Genomic DNA, 5,765 nt, shown 5'->3' on the forward strand with positions numbered 1-5,765 from the left:
GAAAAGAAGGGAAAAGTTTAAAAAGTGAGAAAAAAAGATAAAATGGAACTAAAACATTTTGGTAATCTTTTAGCAGGGAGGGAGGGTTGAAAGGAGGGTGGGGGGCTCAAACCTACGAGATCGTACTGTAGAGGTTGATGCATAAAACACTACGCTATCTCTCCAGCTGAAAGGAGGGTAGGGGAATGGGAAAAAGGAATCAAGTTATGTCAGCTACAGGTACAAATTCTCTAGGATGAATGTGATCATTGCATTCACCAAGACAATCTGGTTGAAGAACAAGAAAGATCTAGAAGAGCATGAGCCAGACCAACTTGTGAAAACTGCATAATGACCATGAATTGCTATTATAACTTAAAACAAATGGGAAAGATTATTAGGTCTTTCAAATTATAAGATTATATATCCAAGTGTGTTGGTGCATGCCTGTAATCCCAAATACTCAGGAGGCTGAGGGAGGAGGACCTTGAATTCAAGGCCAACCTGGGCAATTTAATGAGACCCAAGTCAAAATAAAATTTAATGGTAGGTCTGGGGATGTAGATCAGTGCTAGAGTGCAGTTTGGTGTGTATTCCTGATTTCAACTCCTCAGTATTGCCAAAAAATTTGAGATATCTAAGAATTATGAAAGGAATAAATACTTCTTACACAGTAAGATGGCTTTTTATTAAAGAAAGAAAATCACAACTTTAGGTGATGATATAGAGAATCAGGAGCTCTTCAGCATTGCTAGTGGAAATATAAAATAGTATGGCCTCTGTGAAAAACAGTATGGCTGTCCCTGCAGAAGTCACACAGAGAGTACAGTACCATATGGTCCTGCAGTTCCACTTCTGAGTGTGTCCTCAGGAATTGTAAAGCAGCGCTACACATCTATGTGGACACACTATTCATAACAGCTGAAAAGTGGAAGCCGCCCAAGTGTCCATGGAAAGAAACAGATAAACCAGTTGTGGCCACACATGCAGTGGAATAGGATTCAGCCTTAAAAAGGAAGGAAGTTCTGACAGCAGGTGACCCTGACATGCCGTGTGAAATAAGGCAGTCACAAAGGGGCAGATGCTGCACGATTGCACTTATCTCGGCTATTTAGAATGGCTGACCTCAGAGGGACAGGAAGAGGAATGTGATTACCAGAGTCTGGAGCCCGGATGGCAAAAGGGGAGAGTGTTCAATGGGGACAGGGATTCAGCTTTACAAGATGGAAAGAGTTCAAAGATGAACAGTGGTGATGGTTACACAGCAGAGGGAATGTACTTACAGCTACTGAAAGTATGTTTAGAAATCATCAAGGTGGTCAGTTTTATATTTTGTCTTGCCCACATCAACAAGGAAGAAAAACCAATGAAAATAAACATAATAGGCTTTTTTCCCCTGTAGTGCTGCTGGGCCTGCAGGTCTCGGTAGGGCTGCAGACACGGGTCTGTATTACACAGGATGGGTTTTGTTACAGATGTCAAGAATAAGGCCTACTTTAAGAGATACCAAGTGAAGTTTAGAAGACGACGAGAGGGCAAAACTGATTACTATGCTAGGAAACGCTTGGTAATACAGGACAAAAATAAGTACAACACACCTAAATATAGGATGATAGTTCGTGTAACTAACAGAGATATCGTTTGTCAGATTGCTTATGCCCATGTTGAAGGGGATGTGATAGTCTATGTGGCATATGCACATGAACTACCAAAGTATGGTTTGAAAGCTGGCCTAACAAATTATGCTGCAGCATATTGTGTTGGCCTGCTGCTGGCCTGCAGGCTTCTCAGTAGGTTTGGTATGGATAAGATCTATGAAGGCCAGGTGGAGGTGACTGGAGATGAGTACAATGTGGAAAGCACTGATGGCAAGCCTGGTGCCTTCACCTGCTGCTTGAAGGCAGGCCTCGCCAGAACTACAACTGGCAATAAAGTTTTTGGAGCCCTCCAGGGTGCTGTGGATGGAGGCCTGTCTATTCCTCACAGTACCAAACAATTCCCTGGTTATGATTCTGAAAGCAAGGAGTTTAATGCAGAAGTACATCGGAGGCACATCGTGGGTCACAATGTCACAGACTATATGCGCTACCTAATGGAAGAAGATGAAGATGCTTACAAGAAACAGTTCTCTCAGTACACAAAGAACAATGTAACTCCAGACATGATGGAGGAGATGTATAAGAAAGCTCATGCTGCTATACGAGAGGATCCAGTGCATGAAAAGAAGCCAAGGAGAGAGGTTAAAAAGAAGAAGTGGGGCCATACCAAAATGTTCCTTGCCCAGAAGGAAGATTGGGTAGCTCAAAAGAAACCAAGAGCCCAGGAGCGGGTTACTGAGAGCTAAACCAAATGTCTATGAAGATTTTTCAGATAAAGACCAATAAACTTATTCATCAAGAAAACAAAAGGAAATAAACGTAGTAGATCTTGTAAAATAAATCCAACTATAAAAACGTTCCTGCTCTCTCAAGGGCTCCCCACTGCAATTCACAGGCAGGGTGATCTGTTTGAAGTAAATCCTTCCAGACTTTTCTCTGTGTGTTCATTTGTAAAGAGGTGCACACTCTTACAGACACACACACATGCACACATTTGGTTTTTGTTTTGTTTTGTTTTTTTGCTCTCCTAAGGAGGCTGAGTCAGGAGGCTTCTCAAGTTTGAACTCAACTTGGACAACTTAGCAAGACTTGTCCAAAAATAGAAAGGACTCAGGATTTGATAGTTAAATACCACCAGGTTCATTTAGGTTTTATTTTTTGGTACCAGGGATAGAACTCAGGACCTTGCACTTGTCAGGCATGCATTGATACAGCTGAGCTCTCTCCCCAGTCCTGAGTTCATTTAATAGTATCACAATTTTTTTTTCTGTAATGTATGACTCTGCTACCGTGGCCTAACCTTGTAGTATACTGTGAGTATTTTCTTCCTGCTTCAGGCCTCTATTTAAATCAGAGTAAGTACCTTGAGCAAGGTACTTACAGGCCCTCATTCTCAAAATGTCACCTCCTCCTGGCTTCTCAAGGTCCTAAAATTGCACCTGGCAAGCAGTAGACACAACTCAGGTGGAATGCTGAATGAATAACCAAAGTGTCTATCTTGGTTACTTTTTTTCTTGCTGAAGCAAAATGCCCAACACCCAAAGTTAAAGGGAAAAAGGTTCACTTAACACACAATTTGTAGAGGTTTCAGCTCTTAATCAAGCTGCTCCAGGGCAGGATGCCCAAGGCTGATGGCCATCGCAGAGGAGAACAGTTCATGGTATCCACAAAATAGCAAAAGTAACAAAGGGACCTTCATAGCATCTATTTTTGTTGTTGTTGCTATTGATGCAGGGTTTCCCTACACAGCTTGGACTTGTAGTGATCCTCCTGTCTCAGCCTCCCTAATGCTGGGATTACAGGTGCACCACCACACCTGGGGCCGGCAGGGCATATGGTACCAGAGACTGAACTCAGGACCTTGCGATTGCCAGGCAGACACTTGTAGACTGTTAAGCTATCTCTCCAGCCCCATTCATAGCATCTGTCTGCCCCTTTTATTTTATCCAGACTACTTAGAGCAGGCAGCACTCACACCATTAAATCCTAGGGCCCTTGAGCCTGGCGCTGCACCATGAACCATTTCCAGTGCCACACCTCCTAGACCTGAGAGAAAGCCTGACCTAGGAATGCCTTAGGCTTTGCAGTGGACATCTAAATACAAACCATAGTAGTGTGTAAGGCACTATATGCCTCAGGGTGACCCCCTGATCATTTACTCTGCAGTTGAGTCATTCCTGAGTCAATGCCAAAGTATCCAGCCCTCCCAGCATCCTGACACAGGGATCTGAGCAGCCTCCCTCCCTGCACACATGCAATCTCTGCCCACAGACCAGCATTTGTACATAGAGTCTGTCTCCATGTTGGGCTAACAGTGCAAACCATTGCTAACATTTCTGTAACCGAACACATATTCCAACAAACATCTTGTGGGACCCTAGGACATTACCATTTACTAGCTGATGACAGATGCAGCTTCAAAAGGCAGCTTCCCAAACTTTACACCAACTCAAATCTCTACCTTTACCAAGAATTTCCCACAAGGTCTGTTTCCTTCTGGGCTGTGACCCTGTGGTTTGACATCTCTGAAACATTTACAGAGATTCCTAAAGAACGGTCAGGCCAGGGCCAGATAAATGCCCCCAAACTTGCTTGCAACAGCCATTTCCTTCTGAGAAGAAGAGGTAAACTTGGACTGAGACTCCGTGGGAGCCTGCTGCCCAGCCCCCGAGCACAGGAGGACTTTGATTGCACTGTTATCGGACAGTTATTGAACTAAGCTGCTCACAGACCTTGCACTGATGCTGCCCAGCAATTTTAGAATCCAATATAAATTATTTACTGATTACTCATTCTCTCTGCCCCAGGACAAATGTCTGTTCTTTCTTTAAAGAAATGATTACATTTTTCCCTGGTGGATTTCAAGTCTGGTGTTTCATAATTGACTTGATATATCAGATTCTTGGAAGTTCTCACTACCTCTGCTACATCTGGGCAGCAGCTTTTCCCCGGGAAGCCAGAACATTTAACATTTAGCCCTCGATGTTGATGCCTGCAGCAGCCGTGAGCTCCTGGAAATCCAGTTATCAACTGCACTCAGACTACAGAGCACATCCTGGGGAATCCCCTGACCGGAAGTGAGATTGGGGAGCAGCAAGCTTCCTGCTCCATGGTCAGAGTCCAGCCTTGTGGAAAGGAGACGTGTATCCTTCAAAAAGAAGACTGTGTTCTTCGTCTCTTTGAGTATTTCTCATGATATCCTGGGCACCCTGCCAATGGATGTATAATGCTAAACTCACACAGAACAGCATTGTGTACTGACCTTTCTGTGAGTTGGCTTAGGACTCACGGCATTTCAATCATTTCATTACAGCTCAGCTCACACAAGTTTTCGTTGTGTTTACCCAGCACTGTGATAACGGCAAGATAGATTTGCTCATCTGATATGACCCATGTGACTGGATGATGGCTTTGGGACCTCCTGCCCTGTGATCTTGACTGCATTCAGGCAGCCTTAACTATTTGATCTTATTTGGGTGTCTTGGGAGTATGATCATATCTCCCCTCCTTTCCTCTCAATTTTCATGATCCTTGCCATCCACCTACCAAGCCCTGCCTATACATGAGGATATGCAGCCTGACCTTTTCCAGAGAGCAAGGAGCATGTCCCTGCTTTGAGAGCCAATCTGGTCTGGCTGCATATAACAGGACAAAGGCTTCATGTGCATGATGGAGATCAGGAGAGAATAATGTGCACCCTGCTCTCTGAAACCTCACCACCTCCAGTGGTAAACCAACAGGATGATCCAACTCATAGGTCTAGCTCCAGAGACACAGAAAGCACAGAAAGAGAGAGAGTGCTTGGGCACACTTGTGTGGGTGAGGAGGACTGTAGATGTCAAGAAGCAGCAACCTCTGAGCTGTGATGGGAGGAGGAGGCAGAGATGGCATCCAGGCATGATGGAAAGGAGTCTGGACAAGCACTTGACCTTGACATTTCCTAATGACTCAAAACCCACAGAACCCACTTCTGACACCAAAGTGCTAACCAGGTGTTTTTCTCAGTACAGATGTCTGGGTGAGGAGATACCAGAGGAAGAAGCTATATAGTACTCAGAATCTGTACACGAATGCTGTGGCTGAGAGAATTAGCCTTCCACTTACACCAAGGGACTGAGAACCCAAAGGAGACGTGTCCCCAGTGTAAGACAAGGTTATCCACAGAGCAGCACCTGGAGATCTAAACTG

The 5,765-nt window shown here is 44.4% G+C and overlaps 1 pseudogene; it reads left to right on the forward strand.

Moving 5' to 3' along the window:
- The first annotated feature begins 1,438 nt into the window (after nt 1-1,438).
- Nucleotides 1,439-2,323, forward strand: LOC105743554 (annotated as a pseudogene).
- Nucleotides 2,324-5,765: the final 3,442 nt, after the last annotated feature.

This window comes from Octodon degus, unplaced genomic scaffold (genome assembly GCF_000260255.1).
Source record: "Octodon degus isolate 3935 unplaced genomic scaffold, OctDeg1.0 scaffold00133, whole genome shotgun sequence".
Lineage (NCBI taxonomy): Eukaryota > Metazoa > Chordata > Mammalia > Rodentia > Octodontidae > Octodon > Octodon degus.